General features: G+C 43.3%; 1 protein-coding gene across 7 annotated transcripts in view; it reads left to right on the plus strand.

Moving 5' to 3' along the window:
• The window catches only part of TP53INP1 (tumor protein p53 inducible nuclear protein 1), a 155,269-nt gene that overhangs the window by 2,632 nt on the left and 132,707 nt on the right, over window positions 1-19,930 (plus strand). The gene's annotated exons all lie outside the window — the stretch shown is intronic.

Genomic DNA, 19,930 nt, shown 5'->3' on the forward strand with positions numbered 1-19,930 from the left:
CCAGATTCCTTTTGAGTGGTGAAAGTTTTTGAACTCAGATCAAAATCTAGTTTTTCTCATTCTTAGAATCACACAATCTAAGGGAATTTTATGGGTCAAGTGGACCCTGGATGATCCTGAAGGCAGGCATTAGTTTACCAAAATAGCAGATCTCTGTCCAATTTTCATGTGACAGCTAATAGGCTTTTGTGCTGCAAATCTGATCCCAGTTACTAGGGGCCGTCAGAAATCTGTCTTTGGCCAAAATGCTACTATGGAGTTGTCAGATGGTATTGTAATTTGTCAAGTGTGATTCAGGACCAAGCAGTGCAGTTTTTAGTGTAGAGATCAAGTAGATCTAAACCAGAATTACTTGGACCTGAGCCTATATACTATATTTAAAATAAGATCTGTAGGGGCGCCTGGGTGGCTCAGTTGGTTAAGTGTCCAACTTTGGCTCAGGTCATGATTTCACGGTTTGTGGGTTCGATGCAGGCATCAGGTTCTGTGCTGACAGCTCAGAGCCTGGAGCCTGCTTCGGATTCTGTGTCTCCCTCTCTCTCTCTCTGCACCTCCCCTGCTTATGCTGTGTCTCTCTCTGTCTCAAAAATAAATAAAAGATTTAAAAAATTAAAAACAAATAAGATCTGTAAAAGGAAAACAGCCTCTAATATATTCCCTCTGTTCCCCAGTACTCTCTCAAATTCTATTTCTGTGGAAGTTTGGTTATAAGAGCTCACTCCCATGATAGGCACCCAAGTGCATTTACAAGAATTGGTTTCTCTGCCCCCGTCGGTCAGTCAATTAATCATAATGTATTCTATTCTTTTGAGAAAAGGTCCGCAGCAGGGTTTGGGGGGTTTAGGGGAATGTGTGTGCCTGTGTGTTTGCCTAAGTGTGGGGAAATAGGTTCTACTTCCATAAATGGATCAGAAAAAAAGCTTAGGGTGGAAAGCCACCACCACAGGGGAAAGTGCCCAAGGTTAGGTAGTGAGATATTGTAATGGAATCACAAGTAACTTGTAATATCACCTGCAGGAAATTACTTTCCATCTGACACTAATATACTATTGTACTTTGATTACAAATCCACGTGCCACCCCCCCCCCAGACCCTTTGCTTCTTACGCATACAAGTTATGATTACTGTCTGATTGTTTTCTCCACATTCATCATGTGTGTAAGATCTTGTTTTCTTCACATTCACCACGTGTGTAAGATCTTGTTTTCTTTCGTTCACCATGTGGGTAATATCTTGTGAGCTCAATAAATACAGAGACAAAACACCTGTTCGGGGCTCTTGTCTCCTCCCAGACATTAGCCTTTCTCGTATTCAGTTCTGTGTCTGCTCTCTTGCTGGACAAGGGAGAACTCCAGACTGATAGTCTGTGACACCCAAGTGCTGGTTACATCACATCCATCTGACTTTCTCCTCAGGTCACTTGTTGGATGTGTGACTTTAAGCAAATCGCCTCATCTTTCCTTATGTGCATAATGAGTACCTATCGGTCCTTCACTCAATGAATATGTACTGAGAACCTATGTGTACCAGGCACTGTGCTAAGTCCTGGGGATACTAAGTGCAAAAGTGGACTCTGTACCCCCAGAGCTTATGCTCTACAACAATTAACTGATTACTAATAATTAATCAGATTATTAAAATAGTCGCAATTGGGACACACCAAGGTACAAGGGAAGATGTGTGCTGCCCCAGGTCTGGGAAGATCACCCAGGGGAGGTGATGCTCCCTGCAAAGGATGGGACAGGAAGGAAATGCCTACCGGGCAGAGGGAAGGCACAGGAAGGGGTGGGAAGGGCCTGGTGAGTCAGATGGCCTGGCCGCTGCCTCCCCTCTCTGATCCTCCAGCTAGTTCCTTCAGTGTGCTGAATCTGGGAAGGTCATGAAAAGGGACCCATGTCCTAAAAGTAATTAGCCTCACAGAAAGTCCTCTCCCGTCCATTCCTGGGAAATGAAGACGCTAATAGGCTCCATGGCAGCAGGGGAGGTGCCTGCCTCAGGGGAACCAGTCCCAGCAGAAACCCTCATAGCTCCCTGCTGCTCAGAGACCCCCACACACACCTATGGCTCCTGCCTCCACTTCTCGTTCTCTCCACTGGCTCCTTCTGCCTGCCTGACTGCTTATTCTGACCTCTTCTGCGCCTCACCAGTTTGTTTTATGAGTGGCCATTATGGTCTCCTTTAGTAGCTCTCAGCTTCCTCCCCCCACCCCACCGGCTCCCCCTGCTAAGGGAGATGGGCTTGCTCAGTGGCCCACTGTCTGAAGTTCATCTCCCTGGGTCAGGCATGCACCTGACACAGGCTCCAAGGTGCTTAACCTGGTTGTATGGGGTTTGGAAGTAGGAAGGTGAAATACACAGGAAGACCACTGCCCCTGGGCTCCTTGGGAAAGGCAGGCACTTCTCAAGAGCTTTACAACCCAGAGTAAATCCCCCTGAGAAAGTTCCCCACAGCTGAGGTGGATGCGCCTCCTGGCATAGTGCTTGCCAGTCTCTGTTGTACCTGCTGCCCTGCTTCCTCCCCGGATGTTAGCCCTCTCTGTCGGTTGGCTAGGGCAGCTATAACAAAGCACCACAGACTGGTTTCAGAGTCAGTAGCTTAAACCACGCTGTGGAAAGGCGTGAGCATGACCAGCGTGAAGGGATGCAGAGAATAGCATGGTCAGTATAAGATGTTTATTTTGTTGAGCTGTAGGAAATGAAGTTGAAGGTTAGGCCCATTTCTGGAAGCCCTGAGTGCCCAACTGAGGCATCTGGAAATTACCCTGCAACCAACATAGCTGCCCTGAGAAGTCTTGAGCAGAGGAAGAACTTGAGGCAAATGGCATTTTAATGTTAGTGAAAAATCTGGCATTAGGCAGCTTCTGCCTAAAGATATGCAACTTTTATTAAGAATTTGAGAAAATTGTGAATTATGCAGGGGAGGGAGGGGGAACCTGCTTCTTTCTGGTCAAAGGTTGATCTTTCTCATGATGTAACATTAGGTAACAGTATCACTGAGGCCTCATTTGAAAATCACGTCCTTTAGGGGCACCTGGGTGGCTCAGTCGGTTAGGCGTCTGACTTTGGCTCAGGTCATGATCTCAAAGTTTGTGGGTTCGAGCCCCATGTTGGGCTCTGTGCTGACAGCTCAGAACCTGAAGCCTGCCTCAGATTCTGTGTTTCCCTCCCTCTCTCTTTGCCCCTCCCCTGCTCATGTTGTCTTTCTGTCTCTCTCTCTCTCTCTCAAAAATAAATAAACATCAAAAAAAAATTTTAATAAAATAAAATGGACTCCTTTAGAGGTACCTGGGTGGCTTAGTCAGTTGAGCGTCCAACTCCTGATTTTGGCTCAGGTCATGATCCCAGGGTCGTGGGATTGAACCCAGTGTTGGGCTCCACGCTGAGCCCCTGAGCATGGAGCCTGCTTGGGATTCTCTCTCTCTCTCCGTCCTTCCCCCACTTACATGCACACTCATTCTCTCTCTCTCAAGTAAAATCAGCAGCTCCTTTTATGACATGACAAGGTCATTTTCTAGGAGGTGTCAATCACTACCCTTGCTTAAAACTTTTAAAGAGTTGAAGTCTTTCTACTGCCTTCCAGGAGACCCCAGCAAGTGGCTCTCTTCTTTTATTGTTTTGATTTCACATGGTTACCTTGCCCTGCTCACGCTATCACTGATCTGTGTTTGTCAGAGATTCTCTTATGGTAATTGATTAAAAACAAAAACAAAAGACTAAAGCTACCAGTTAAAACCAAACGCTTTCTAAGCCCAAGTAACTAGAGAGGTAGGGATGCAGCTGGCCTCAGTCATGCTTGGAACCAAAAACTCCAGTCCTTCAAATCTCTCTTATGTTGGCTTCATTCTTTCAGGCTGGCTGGCTGCACAAGACCCACAACCTGAATGGCTACATCCTTAATTTCCTCCAAAGAAGACAGAGGACCCTTCCTTACCAGAACCAATTAGAAAATTCTAGGGAAACACTGGTTCATTTACCCACCCCTGCCCCAAGAGATGCTTATGATTGACCTAGGAAGGAGAAAATCCCTCCTCCAAAGAAGGGGGTGCTAATCTAGGCTGATAATAAAGGTCTCTTTGGGGGCCTCAAAGAAATTAGTTTTATTTTCAAGCATCTTGAGGCTGTTTGGCCCTGGTGACCCCATAGCCTGAATTTTCCTGGACGGTTCCAATTTCATTTAATGTAAGTTTTCCTCAATAAAGATGATTTTTAAGTATATAACAATATGATTTTTGTACACTTTTGTACAAATTTCATATGAATGAATGAACAAATCTGAAAATGATTTGTCAAATCTTATGTCCTTGGTTTAGAAAACCTGACGTATTATTGCTCTACTATAGAGCATACTAGAGAAATTAGCAGAAATCTCTGGATCTTCCTTCTGTCATATGAGTTCTTTCATTTGTCTGTCAACCCACTTGAATGGAATCCTTTTGACCTTGAATTCTGCTTGATGATCAACCAGGTCTGGGGTATTATGGACATATCAACAATTGGTGAAGGATGTATTGAGAAATAATGTTTTGCACGTTAGACTCTTTGAGGTGGGAGCCCTTTTTGTTGGTTGCCTGATAAACATCATCCCAGGTTCCTCTGAATGAGACTCCTTTGAGATTGTCAGGCACCTTGCAATGCCTACATCACGATTCCCCCTCTTTTGGCTTCAGACTAAACCTGAGGCTCTTGATCTAATGGCACTCTCTAATGGCCAAGGGTAATGAGATGGCTGGAAGGATGACACTAAGGACAGGAGCTCGTGAGAAAGTAAAGGCACACAGGACAGAAAGAACCCACACCTGGGATTGGAGGATCACTATAAGAGTGAAAAGGAAGAGATGAGTCTGAGGGACACTGTGAAAGAAGAATCCATGGAACCTGCTGACTAAATGGATATACAGAGAGAAGAGTGGGGAGTTGAAGATGGCTCAATAGTCTGGCTCTAGTCTGTGATAGCAGCAAAGGAACTACTCAGCCATTAATAGAAATGGGGAATTTGGACAGGGTGCCTGGGTGGCTGAGTCATTAAGCATCTGACTTTGGCTCAGGTCACAATCTCACAGTTCGTGAGTTCGAGTCCCACACTGAGTGAGCACTAGCCCCACTTTGGGTGGGCCCCACTTTCTCTCTCTCCCCCCGCCTCTCTCTTTCTCAGCCCCTCCTGGGATTCTCTCTCTCTCTCTCTCTCTCTCTCTCTCTCTCTCTCTCTCTGCCCCTAGCTCACTTGCACCCTCTCTCTCTCAAAAACAAAACAAAACAAAAAAACAGGTCAAAGATCAACCCAGTTAGGGGTCAGAGGGCACCAGAAAAGCCACACAAGTCAGTAACAAAAATCTTCTCAGGTTATCTTCACATACTTGTATGTAGCCCTGGCAATGATTGAGACTAATTAGCTGGAACATAGCCTTTTCTTCCTTTTTTCTTTCTATTTTTTAACTTCTTATTATAGAGAACTTAAAAAATAAGCAAAAGTAGAAAGAACATAATGAGCACCCGTGTTCCCATCACCCAGCCTTGACAATGATGATATCATGGTCCATCTCGTTTTCTCCCAACCTGCACCCACTTCTCCCTGCACTGGTTTTGAAGCAAATTCCAGACATCATATCTTTCATAATAAATATTTCAGTATGAATTTCAAAAGATAAGGACTCTTTTTTAAGAAACATAAGCACAATACCATTATTGTGCCTTACAAATTGAGTAATATATTATTAATATCAAGTCAGGTTCAAATTTCCATAAAAAAAACAGTTTATTTGAATCAGAATTCATTTTAGACCATAGATTGGGATTGTTTGATAGGCTTTTAAGTGTCTTTTACTATGTGGATTCTCTCCCCCCCCCCATCTTCTCCCTTTATTTTTGAAGAAATGGAATTCTTTGCCCATAGAGTTTTCCATGCTCTTGGTGTGCTTTAACATGTTCCTCTGTCTCCTGTATGACCTACAAATTGGAAGCCCTGATCAGATTCAGACCCATTTTTTATTTTAAATGTTACACAAAAGATGCCCAGAGAAGGTGTTAGAGGGAGCCATGGCTGTGGATGGAATCAGCAAGAAGGAGTATAAGGAGAGGGCTCCGAGAAAGGGCAACATGGAAGGGGCGGGCAGAGAAAGAGACTCTCCTGGGCAGGAGAGGTGACAGAGCAGGTAGAGCAAGGCTGAAGTGGGATGGCCAGCTCACACCTGGGGGCTCTTCTGGGACCATGCTGGTGTCTGCACCTCGGGGCTGCCCATGGGAGCAGGGGCATTGCTCACCCCTCCTCGCCTTCCATAGAAAGCAGCCGGCTGGCTTCTCCTCTAGGGGCCCCACTTCTCTCCTCTTAGGGGCTCTGGCAGTCTGGGAGGAGAAAACAGGAGGAAACAGGGTTGTCCTCTAGAAGTACAGAAACACAGCCTGGGGTGCATGTGCAAGACCATGCTTTTCCTCACTACTTGGGACTGGGCTCTTCTTCTGAGTGCCTCCTACCCAATGTCCTCACTGCCGTGTACCGCTTTCTTGCTGCCTGTGAAGGTTATTTGTAGTCACCCTTGTTCTGGGGCCTTCCATGGTAGAACCTGTGGACACCCCATCCTGCAGCACAGGCTACTACTACTGGGCAGACACGCCTGGCCTCAGGCTGGTGGATCAAGACAACGTGGTCACCTGTGTCCCGGTAATGCCCATTTGGCTGTTTTGCTCTGCCTTGCTGCAGAGCCAGGAGCATCAAGTTCTTTGTCTTGGAAAGTTCTGGCAAGAGGTTGGGCCCATCACAAAGGCCTCTCTTTAAAAGGAAATGCTGGTCAGGGCTTCTGAGCCCTAATAGTAGAAACCTGTGAGCTGAGAAGCACAGTCCACTGAGCTCCCCTTTTCCAACTGCCCAGACACTTCCAAAATCTCAGCATCAATCACAGCTTTATTTGGCATCGAAGGCCTCTGGCACAAGGTTAACTCAGTACTAACAGATACCCAATGGCTCTCAAATGTACTATAAAATACAGATTACTATAAAGGATACCGTGGCTTCAACATGAAAATTAAGCTGTTTAGGGAGTGGGACAAAGGATAGTTCAGTTCTGATGAGGGTTGAGAGGGTTCTAGCAGGGGGAGCAGCCCTGGGCAGGTCCAGGTGGGGCTGCAAAGTGGGGGCAGCCCAGCAGGAAGGCCCTGGGTCTTAGCAAATGGCCAGGATGGGGAAGGCAGGACATATGCAAGGAAAGGAAACTATCATTTTATTGAGCGTTGAGAAGGCGTTGTGCTGGTGCAGAGATTCATACAAAGATTAACTTCTGGGGAAGAGGGGTTAAAAATTGCTGAGGTGGAAACCGGCATCTTTTGTTACTCCTTTCCCTTGAAGATAAAACCAGTCTGTGCTGAATGAAAGAAGACTTGAAAGAAGCGGATGTGAGGAGCAAGAAAACCCCTCGTGACTGGCACCAAACTCGCTGCCAATATAGCTCATTCCTCAGCCTCAAACAAGGCCGGGGCGTAAGGCTGGCATTAGTCACAGCTGGCTCTGAGGTGCCTCTGGGCTTTGGTGGAGCCAAGCCCAGGGACCAGGAAGGGCTTTAGCCCACTTCCCTTAAGATTCCCACAGGCCACCCAGTCACCACCTCTGAAAGTAGGAGGGATACCTCTCCACCAACCATCCAAACTCATTCCTGGCAGGAATTCTGCCAGGAACTACTTACAGCCAAATGGAGCCAGGCTGGCTATTTTTAGGATGGAGGCCATTTTCCCTGTGCCCACTGAACAGGATGCAGGACTCTTGAAGCCCTCGTGGAGAAGCTGCAAAGGCCGTTGGGTCCGCCTTGGTGAATGGCCAACCTCTTGAATTCCCCTGCAGGCCCGGAGCCCCCAGGACAACCTGTGGTGGTGTGCATGGGAGACTGTGATGCTGGCTGACTAATGGGGGCTCTGTGCTGGTGAAGTCTGCCTTAGGCTTTCAAATGACCGTAGGGTGCTAACAGACGCAAAGCAAGTTGGTTTTACCACAGAGTGTAGATTTCACTTTTTTTTTTTAATTTTTTTAAAAAATATTTTTATTTATTTTTGAGACAGAGAGAGACAGAGCATGAGCAGGGGAGGGGCAGAGAGAGAGGGAGACCCAGAATCGGAAGCAGGCTCCAGGCTCTGAGCTGTCAGCACAGAGCCTGACGCGGGGCTCTAACTCACACACTGCGAGATCATGACCTGAGCCAAGTCGGACGCTTAACCTCCTGAGCCACCCAGGCGCCCCTGTAGATTTCACTTCTAAGGGATCTGGATTATCACCAGTTTTGTTTCCCTGTAATAGAAATTGCTTTTTACTGCTTGTTGCTTTGTTATTTTCTCCCTCTGATTTAGACAAATAATATAGGGAGAGTGATTAGAGGGGGAAAAAGTCATGGGAAACATGCTTCCAAATCACAGACCTGAGAAAAGGAGAAGAGTGGGAGAGGCTTTTTCTGCTTTTAATTGCAGGTGAATTACACAGCAAAGTGCTATAGAAGCGAATTATGACACCAGAAATTCTCTGCCCAGCTCTGGTTGTTGATACATTTTAATCCTTATGTGCGACATTAACAGTTTTAGTGTATCTTAATTACCTGCCATCTGGCCTATTTATTTTAAATATAGCTTCTGAATTCATGGATTTTTATGTGTTTTTTTTTGTTTATATATAGATATGTGTATATATATCTATACGTGTACATGTATATATATATCTTTTTTTCATAATCTAAAGTAGAGACTCAGCACTTATTTTTAGAAGCTCATTCTTTGAAGTCGCAAGAGACAAAAATGTATTTCCTCTCTTAAAGTTATTTGTTTGATAACCTGAAATCATTAAAGCATCCAAGATATAAAAGTCCAAGATTCAAACCTTAATGTCTATAAGATACCAACAGATAAAATATAGCGACCCAGTTTTCTCTCAAAGTGAGATAGATATGTATATGGATAGATTAAAATGGCCAGCATGCATGTAGCACTTACTAAGTGCCAGTGTTAACTCATTTAATCTTCACAACAGTTCTAGGGAGTAGGCACTGTCATTACCCCACTTTATGGATGAAAACATTGAGGCACAGAGAGGTTAAATAACTTGCTGGGGGTCAAACACTAGGAAGTGAAGGAGCCAGCGCATAAATTCAAGCTGCCTGGTTCTAGAGCCACGTTCTTGTTCTATATTCAGTGTCTCTCAAAAAAAAAAAAAAAAAGGCCCTCCCCTCCTTAGGATACAGAGGACCCTCAAGCACCTGCTTTGAACTGAGTCATTGTGTGGGTATGAGGTTCATGAGTTAAGGAGCTTCTGGGACAAGAATAAACAAGGTGCAGAGAAGTGAAGTCTGCCCCAGACAGTGTGGCTGGTATGTGGCTGTGGCTGGACAGGTTTCAAAGTCATTGTGTAACATCAAGCACACACTAAACCGCTTTGAAGTATTTGTAAATAAAGTTCTTAGAAAAAAATATTTAATAATTCAAAGGAGTTTTAAAATCACCAGCTATGTGAAAGCACATCTTTAAAGCAAACCATAGTATAAATAAATATAAGGTGGTAGCATTGGTCTTACGGAAATAACACAATTCTTACCCTCAGTAATTTTAGACTCTAATAAGTCATTGTGGTGATGCACACAAAAGTTTACAGGTTTGATTAATATTGTTGAAATGGCATCTGGCTCCATAACCAAGTCCGTGACAAGTCCATGACTTGTTGCTCTTTGTTACACTCTGTATCTTCCTCTAGATTATAAGTTCCCTGAGAATGGCCACCTTACCTTGTTCCCTGCTCTAGAACAGTGGCTGCTACTCAGCAGGTGCCCAATAAATGAACACTGAAGAAAGGAATGAGTGAGTGAGTGAATTTGCCAGTCTTGTTGAGGCCATGGACTTGGGTAAGCAATTTGAGGATGAAACTGCCATTGAAAGGATGGGGCCGAAGGAGGAGGCGGATAGCAAGCAGCAGGATAACGGTGACCCCAGAAAGTAGAGGTCTGTGAGAGCCAAGACTACGGATACAGTTCAGGAAGTGGTGAGCAGCGTTAGGAAGCACCGCAGAAAGATTTAAAAGGGTGAGAATTGGGAAGACACTGTGGCTTTTGGTTTGGGGGCTGAAAAGAAAGGGTAGCTGCAGGAGAGAAATTGCAGTGGAATCCCCTTTGCACGGGACTTAAGGAGTAATTGGGACACTAGACAGGAAATTTGGCAGCGAATGGAAGGAAAAAGAGATGACAGCACTGGACATTTTCTTGTAAATGCAAGGACATTGTTAATTCACTAGAAAAGTGTCATGTTGTCACTTTGTTGCTGTCTCAAGTGGAGGCTCCCTCTCACTTGTCCTTTGTCCTAAGAGAACAAAAGGGGCCTTGAATTTCACAAGTGCCCTAGTGATGCATCTGAGAGCCTGGGCTTTGGAATCAGAATGCCCTAGTTCAAATCTCCATTCTTCCTATTTACTAGCCAGCCTTGAGACCTGGGAGAGATTATTTAATTCCTTAAATTTTCTCATAGGTAAAGTGGCGATTCAGTCACTGAATGTTATGAAGCTCCTACCGTATGCCAGATACTATTCTGGCGGGGGAGGTTAGCATATCACGGGAAATAGGTCTCTGGACAATTCCAAAAACATGAAGCCAACTAATATTTTTAAATTATGTCTTGGCTTCCACTTCCAGGAAGATGGAGTTAGATGTGCTGTTTCCTAATGCTCCCGCTAAGTACAACTAAAAACCTTGGACATTATTTATAAGACATAAGAAGACTCTGAGGGTGCCTGGGTGGCTCAGTCGTTAAGCATCTGACTTCGACTCAGGTCATGATCTCACGGTTCGGTTCGTGAGTTCAAGTCCCACATTGGGTGAGCCCCATTTCTCTCTCTCTCTCTCTCTCTCTCTCTCTCTCAATATCTCTCCCCCTGCCACACCACCCTCTCCCTCTCTCTCTGCCCCTCACTTGCACCATCTCTCTCTCTCTCTCTCTCTCTCTCTCTCTCTCTCTCTCAAAAAAAAGAGAAGACTCTGAAAGGTGGAGAGAAGACAACCAGACCAGAGACTGTGGGATCCAAGGCACAACCTGGCAATGAGTCCTCCGAGTTTTCTTTTAGCTTCATATACACAGACTTCTAGCTTTAAGAAGCTGGCAACCTAGAAGTGCCAACAGGAGCAAACAAAAACTCCCCAACGCAGGCCTATTCTTTCTAAGCAGAAGTCCAGGAAAGGGGCAGCCTAACAAGACGAAAACCTTTTAGACAGTAACTACTTGCTCCAGCTAAAAACCACAGGAAGAACAGTGGCCCCACTCTCACCCACAGCAGCAAAAGGGGGATCAGGAGCCTAGACTTCCTGCTTCACCAAGCTATATCAAAGGGCTCCAACTGCAACACACACACACACACACACACACACACACACACGCTGAGGTGCTATCAGGGAAGGCCATAGACAGCTGGGACTTTTATCCTCACATGACAGTAACAAGGCCCCTGCCACCACAGTGTCAGTGGAGACCATATGGGGAATCTGAACTCCACCCACAGACAGCAGTAACAAGGGACTCCTCCCCCTCCCTGCTGGAGTGGTGTCAAAGGAGGCCTAGTGGAGTTAGGACTTTCGCCACTGCCCAGGGATAATTAGGCCACCTTCCTGTGATGTCAGCGGTAACAAGGCACTTCTGCCCCTCCCAGCCAGGGTGGTATGTATGAGTGGATGCCCAGTGGGATCTAGAACTCCCATCGCTGCCCAGAAGTAACTAGGAGCCCCTAACAGTGTGAACTCAGGTCAAGTGGTGAATGTGGGCTCCTACCCCCCTCACCCCCACCCTCTCTGACCTTGGCAGTAACAAGGCAGTGCTCCTCTCTTCCTCTGCCAGATTGGCATCAGAAAAGCCAGTTAAGGGGTGCCTGGGTGGCTCGGTTGGTTGGGCGCCCGACTTTGGTTCAGGTCATGATCTCACGGTCTGTGGGTTCGAGCCCCGCGGCAGGCTGTGTGCCGACAGCTCAGAGCCTGGAGCTGCTTTGGATTCTATGTCTCCCTTTCTCTCTTCCCCTGCTCTGCTCATGCTCTCTTTCTCTCTCTCAAAAATAAATAAACATTAAAAAAAATTTTTTTAAGCCAGTTAAAACACAGGTTTAAGTAGGATCCAGACTCTCATAATATCCAAAATGCCCAACTTTTCAATTGAAAACCACTCATATTAGAAAACTCTCAGAAGAAAAAAAATCAATATATGCCAACACTAAAATGACAGAGATGTTAGAATTACCTGACAAAGGTTCTAAAAAAGCCGTCTTAAAAAGCCAATTACAGACATGCTTGGAACGTGAAAAAATTCTCTTAAGAGAATGGCTAAAGGAAGTTCTCCAAACAAAAAGGAAATGAAAAAGGAAGGAATCTCAGAATATCACAAAGAGAGAAAGAACAACAGAAAGTAAAAGTTATGAGTAAATACATTTCCTTCTCCTCTTAAGCTTCTGAATTATGTTTAATGGTTAAAGCAAAAATTATAACACTGTCTCTTGTGCCTCTAAATGTATATAGAGGAAATATTTAAAAGCATTTATAAGCAGGGGAAGGCAAAACGATGTAAAAGGATTTAAGCTATGGAGATTCCTCAAAAAATTAAAAATATAATACCCTATGATCTAGTAATTTTCCTAGTAGGTATTTACCTGAAGAAAACAAAAACAATAATTCAAAAAGACATATGAACTCCAGTGTTTATGGCAGCATTATTTACAATAGCCAAGATATGGAAGCAACCCAAGTATTTATCAATAGATGAATGGATAAGAAGATGTGGTATATACATACAATGGAGAACTAGCCATAAAAAGGATGAGATCTTGCCAGTTGCAACAACATGGATAGACCTAGATGGTATTATGCTAAATCAAATAAGACAGGACAAAGACAAATACCATACAGTTTCACTTCTGTGTGGAATCTAAAAAACAAAACAAACAGAAACAGAATCATAAATACAGAGAACAAACTGGTAGTTTCCAGAGGGGAAGGAGTTGGAGCGAGGGGGCAAAATAGGTGAAGGGGATTAAAGGTACAAACTTCCAATTATAAAATAAATAAGTCACAGGGATGAAAGCTACAGCATAGGGAATATAGGCAATAATATTGTAATAACATTGTATGGTGACAGATGGTAACTACATTTATCCTGGTGAGCATAGCATAATGTATAGAATTATCAAATCACTATGCTGTACACCTGAAACTAATATAACATTGTATATCAACTATACTTCAATAAATAAATAAAAATAATTCAAAAATGTAAATAATCTAAATCCATCAACTGAAAGAGATTGGCAGAATGGATTAGAAAATATGACCCAACTGAATGCTGTCTACAAGAAACTCACTTAAATATAACAATATAGGTAGGTTGAAAGTAAAAAGATAGAAAAAAAAACATGCAAACATTAATCAAAAGAAAACAGGAGTGGCTATTATAATATCAATAAAGTACACTTCAGAGTGAAGAAATTTACCAGTGATAGGCATATTATGTAGTGACAAAAGGATTAAATCCACCAAGGAGATATAGCAATCTTAAATATGATGGAGGCACCAAACAGCTACAAAATATGTAAAGCGAAAGGTAATAGAATGAAAAGGAGAAGTAGACAAATCCACAGTTATAGGTGGAGAATCCAACATGCCTCTCTCTACAGCTGACAGAACAGCTAGACAGGATCAGCAAGGTTATAAAACATCATCAAGTAACAGGATTTAATTGACATTTGTGGAACACTTCACCCAACAACAGCAAAATACATAGTCTTTTCAGTTGCCCGTGGAATATATGCCAAGATAGGGTTATGACCAAAGCTCACAATTTTAAAAAGTCCATTAATCAGACCTATTGGCCCTTTAAATATTTAGATATACACATTGTGTTTATATTGGAGTTAGTTCATCAAAAACAAAGATTTAAAATAAAATTTATTTCACTTTCATTATGAATTGATACTGACTGAATCTTATCTGCCACAACTGATAACTCCTTTCTTCCTCTCCCAAATAGGGGGCAGCAACCCAAGACAGGGGAGGCACTCTAAGAAAACCAAAATGATGAAAATCTGGATTTCCAAAGATGTTTCCACATTCACAGATGTTTTAAAAAATGATTGGCCAAAATGTTGCTCTACTGGAAGCTCCCCTATTTAGCCTAACTTCTCTTTCCTAATACTAGGTACATTCAACATCTATAGGCAATTTCCTACCTTAACTAAAGTGCATGTACAGTGGCTATGATGAAAGTTTGCCATTTATCTCTGTGCGTGCAAACAGACTCATAAGCACACACTTGGTCCCCACTGTCATATAGCAGCAAGATGACGGTTGTGCCTTTTAACTCAGCAAAGGATATGGCACATATATCTCATTCCTTCAGGCTCTCAGCCCCTCAGTTGGCCAGACTATTGTGGTTATGAGTGACAGAAATTCAACTCTCAAACTTGCATAAGCAAAAGGGAAGAATTTGCTGGAAGGCTCATAAAACCAAACTGTTGGCATGACAAGGGGTGCTGTGGCACCATAGATATCCTTGCTTCCCCAGCCCCTAACAGAGCATCCAGTTTGCTGAGTGACTAACAAATCTTTTTTTTTTTTTTTAACTCCCTGGGCAACTCATTCCAGGTGTAGACAATGAGGAGTTGGAACCACTGGATGTACTCAGTGATGTGCATGAAGAAATTGCTGATGTTCACAATCAGAATTAAGAGGTCTATCCCTAAGATAGGGTCACACTTAACATTTAACCACATTCTCTTCTCCCTAGTGTGGTTTCCTTGGTTCAGGGAAGATAAAACTCCCACCAGGAAGTGCCATGTCAATGTAAATAGTGATTTAAGTTGCTACCACATATCTAATGAGTTATATCCCAGAAATGTCACTGGGAAAAAACAAACAAACAAAAAATCCTCCCATCTGGGGAGTTTGCATCAAGATTGAAAAATTTAAAAATCAAGACAAGGATGCTTCTCCTTTCTCCCTTGAACAAAGAGGGAAAAAGATGGAGGAAGAACCAGATGCTTTTTTTTTTTTTTTCCATTTAATTACGGGAGAAAATTTACCAGTGACGAGAAAGTGACCTTTGCCCCAGAAAACAACCTCTCATGCGCTGGGCATTCTGGACAACTGCAGAACCAGGCCCAGGCCTCTCAGTGGACTGCTCCGTGGTCAGGACAAGAGAGCAGCCTTTCCGGGAAGCAGTCATCCCTCAGATCCATGCCTGCCTCAATTTCCTCTTCCTTCTTGCTTCTCCGTCTTCCTAGGTGTATTTTCTAGGAACATTCCATGAGCCAGGACCACTGTAGCTGCACTGGCGATTAGTTGCAATAGTAAGTCTTCCTCTGGCAGGAGCAAAATAAGTGTCTTTCACCTCCAGTTCTCACCAGGACCCAGCTGGGTTTTTCCTTCAGAGCCCACACACTGTAGGCACATACTGGTGTAATTTTGCCTCTGACATTCAGGCAACACAAGTGTCATCTATTGCTCACCATCCCCGCCCCCCCACCCCCACCCCCCCGCCACCACACACACACAGAGGCCGGCTCATGAAAAAGCTGGAGAGAATAAGAACTCGTGCCCCCAGAACTAGTTTAAAAGGTGAGCTGAACAACTGGGCGGGGTCTCCATCTATATGAGACACTAAACATCACAGAAATAACAGATCCCACAAGCATCTCCTCACATAACCAGTAATGGAAACTGGTCCCACTCCCACAGAAGGAGACGATGCCTTGAGTGGGGAAAATGGTCCTCATGGGCACCAGCTCCATCCACACTAAATGAATCGTGAAATTTTACTTAAGTGAACATTCGTTTGGATAGAGCTAAATTATTGTTAATCTGTCTCACATTCCTTGGTCAAGCCCGGCACCCAGCATGCCACTTCTCTTACGATGGCTCACCACTGAGCTAACTCGTCAGGAAACAAAATGAAAATCCTGTTTTACTTTGTACCTGTCCAAGACCACAAGAAAAAAAGAAAATAGTCAAGGAGATTTAGAACTGTGTAATGTGTTGAGAGTGACTGCCCAATTCTCAAAGCATCTTTTATTTTTAACAAAGTTAGAACATTCCTTTAAAAAGTGACCTCCTCTAAATTATTTAAGTTACGCTTCAGATTCAACTTGGATATTGAGTATATGCTTAGCATGGCTGATGGCATTGGTTCAATCGGGCAACTGTCTGTAGATCCACATTTCACATCTTGCCTCAAATTCATTTCATGTGGTTTAAATGTGAAAATATCAAAACACAAAAATATTAAAAGAAATTGTTTTAAGAATACGGAAAGAAATTGAAAGGCAAATGAAACTGTATGGAAAAGTTATAGAAGTATAGAAATCCTGTGTTCCATTCTAGCCTGGAAATCTTACAAATACTGACAAAGGCTATTATGCTGGCTTTTCAAGGAACATCCCATGGGATGTCCTATACCACTTTATTTGGTTATTAAAGGAAAGGTTGAAGGGCACCTGGGTGTCTCATTTGGGTGAGCATCCAACTCTTCTTTTTTTTTTTTTTTTTTTTTTAAGTTTATTTATTTATTTTGAAAGAGAGAGAGCATAAGCAGGGTAGGGGCAGAGAGAAAGGGAGAGGGAGAATCCCAAGCAGGTTCTGCACTCACAGTGCCCATGCAGGGCTCGAACTCATGAACCACCAAAATCAAGAGTTGGACGCTCAACTGACTGAGCCACCCAGGTGCCCCAGAATGTCCAACTCTTGATTTAGGCTCAGGTCATGATCCAGGGTTGTGGGATCCGAGCCCTTCATTGGGCTCCACGCTGTGTGGAGCCTGCTTAACATCCTCTGTCTCTCACTCTCTCTCTCTCTTTCTCTCTCCCCTGCTCGCTTTCTCTTTCTAAAATAAAAATTTAAAGGGCACCTGGGTGGCTCAGTCAGTTGAGCATCCGACTTCAGCTCAGGTCATGATCTTGCGGCTCATGGGTTTGAGCCCCACATCAGGCTTGCTGCTGTCATCCTGTCACTGTCTCCCTCTCTCTTCCCCTCCCCCACTGGTGCTCTCTCAAAAAATAAATATTTAAAAAAATAAAAAGATAAAAATGTTAAAAAGAAAGCTTTTTAAAAAAAGGGAAGGTTGACCTCAGGAGGCTGAGGGCCCTAGGTGCAACTTAGATTATCATTGCAAAATAAGAAAGAAAACATACTCCCACTAATGTTCTGTAGAATAAAAATTAAGAATATTTTTCTAATATCTTTTTACACTGTATTACTTTACATTGTATTACTAAACTAAAATGCAGACTAAAAACAACACACAGAAGATACCAATTTTGTATATTTTGTATGCCAAGGAAGAAATTGGAAGAACATAGACCAAAATGTTAATGGTAGTCATCTCTTACCTGGTAAAGTTATAGTTGATTTTAAAAATATTTTTCCTTTATATTTTTGTATTTATTTTTTTCCCAATATTTCTGCAGTGAACACACGTACATTACTTGTGTAAAAAAACAAACACATTAGTTACCAAAAAAAAAAAAAAAAAAAATCTCAGGGGGAAAAAAATCTGTCTCAGGAAAGAGTACATTATACATTCTTCCAAACCAGGACTGAAACAGATTTCTAACAGCCATATGGAGGAGCTCACAAGGAATGGAGGAAGTGTCTTTATGTTCATTCATTGAAATGAGAACTTTCTCAACTCGTTTGTCAACCTACAAGATTAATATAGGATAAAACCACTGCAGCAAGGAATTAATATAAGAGAGTGAAATAGCTCCTCAAATCGTTAATGTCGACTTCCTAAAAAATCTTTGTAGCACCCGTAAAAGAGATCCTGTGGTTCTAACTTGCTGTCTGAGAAATTCAATCTGTAGGCCTGTGTTTTAAACACACGGGATATTATTATATAACTAAGCAGCTGGGAAGATTAATCGTGATTAAAAATAAAAAGGGAAAGTGCACAGTACACCAAACAGGACTGTTTAATGAGAAAAGGGTGACTCAGAGGAAAACAGTATTTGTACAGGTAATCAAAGTTCCCCTCAGACTTATCAACTAAGAATAAAGACACTGTATCTCATATTTGACTCAAAGGTACTCCTTATCCAAGAAATGATTACACCAGTAATACTGCAAATAATATCCGTGTGCATATACACAAAATACATGTATTCTGGACCATTTGCGAAGTATTTATTTTCAAATTTCGTGCCCGTTCTTAAAATCCAGACACCCGAGTGTGTCTGTGATTTCTTTATCTTTCCTTCCTCATTCACACCCTGCTTTGCACGGTGCCCAACAGCCTTGTTTCTTGAACGCCATTGTGTACCACGCCCTTGACACGCACCCCCAGTTCGGCCTGCACATACGAGCCCCATCGTGTTCACATCCCCTCAGCGCCCATCACCCCTATGCCACAGCATGTTCATTCAGATACAAAGGTGCATGGAGCACCACCAGGGTTTATGGGAGGTTCTGGGGACACAGAGATGAATAAAACATTGTCTTGCATTCAGAGAACTTTGAGCGAGGGACAGGTGCACCAACAACAGTTACCATATGGTTGGGGGAGAAAGTGGGCCTGCTTGTGAAGCCAGCCTCAGATTGGCGTTCCCTTGTTATTAATCCACCACCCACAAATTCTCCAGCAAGCACGACTGCTTAGAGAGCAGGCAAGTAACACCGACACAGGAGTCGGGCTGGGTGGGAGACCTCTGTCCTGGGGCCTGAGGCCGGATGCAGAGTACACATTCTGCCCAAAGGCATTCAGTGTCTTGTTCTTTTTCAGAGGCCCTGCCTGCCGGCCTCATTTGGTTTGGGCTGCCGGTGTGTGACTTCTGTGTATTACGGACACATCATTTAATGTTTATTTAGAACATCTAAGTCATCGTTCTAGGCACTTTACGTGTATTAATTCATTCACTCCTCATAACAACTGTTGAGATAGATATAATTTTGCCCATTTTATAAATGGAGCAACTGAGACACTGGAGTTCATGTAACTCGCTGCAGTTACACAGCTATCAGGGTGGTGGACCTGAGTTTTGCACCCAGGCAGTCCACACTCTTATAAGAAGCCCACACTCTTATAAGAAGTGCTTGAAAACACCATACTGCTCTGTATCTAAACTTTTAAAATGTCTTTACTCAGCTTATACTACAGATGAGTTACATATTTAATGTGCCAAATGTCCCTTTTACTGAACAAACCCCTTTACCTGGTATATACCGATTTGATGGAAAAATTCACATCCATCTATCCATTGTTCCATAAATGTAATGACATTCCCTGCTTATCACCCTCTTTCTGATCTGAAGGGTCTGAATTTTTTAGAAATACCTTTTTAGGTAGCCAAGAAATATGTTTCTCAGAGGAGAAAGCAGGCCTTGTTGAAGTGCCAGTTACTTAATGGATTCTTCCCTCACTCCCCAGCTCCTCCCCCCTCCTTCCAACCCACTGCCATTACCCTTCTCAATTCTGGGTGTTAGTGGTTTCTTGCTCAGTCCTCCTTACAGGTACAAACAGGATAATGTTTTGTTTTCAATAACTGCATAATGTTTACAACTTTGTGGATCTTTCTGGACAAGGTTATTAGGCCAGTGTCTTCAGAGAAATCCTATTTATAAGAGCTAAAACAGATCCAAGGGCACGTAGGGATTTGGTGAAACAGGCAAAATATAAACTCACAACTCTTTGATCTTCATTCAGAATGTCTCACTGGACCAGAGGATGTGGCCACATTTTATTCACAGACTTTTCTGAGAACTCTGGACATTACATTCTGTTCTTTTTTACTTAAGTTAAAGCCAAAATATTGGGTCTTCACACAGGCTATCCGTTTTGCCTCCTGGCCTTTGTTCCCACTGCCTCCTCAGCCAGGACCTCCCTACAGCTACACCCCTCCCCAAACTCTGGGTCCTACCCAACCTTCCTGACACTGTCACATGCTGCCTTCTCTGGGAGACCTTTTTGTT

Source organism: Panthera uncia, chromosome F2 (assembly GCF_023721935.1).
Source record: "Panthera uncia isolate 11264 chromosome F2, Puncia_PCG_1.0, whole genome shotgun sequence".
Taxonomy (NCBI): domain Eukaryota; kingdom Metazoa; phylum Chordata; class Mammalia; order Carnivora; family Felidae; genus Panthera; species Panthera uncia.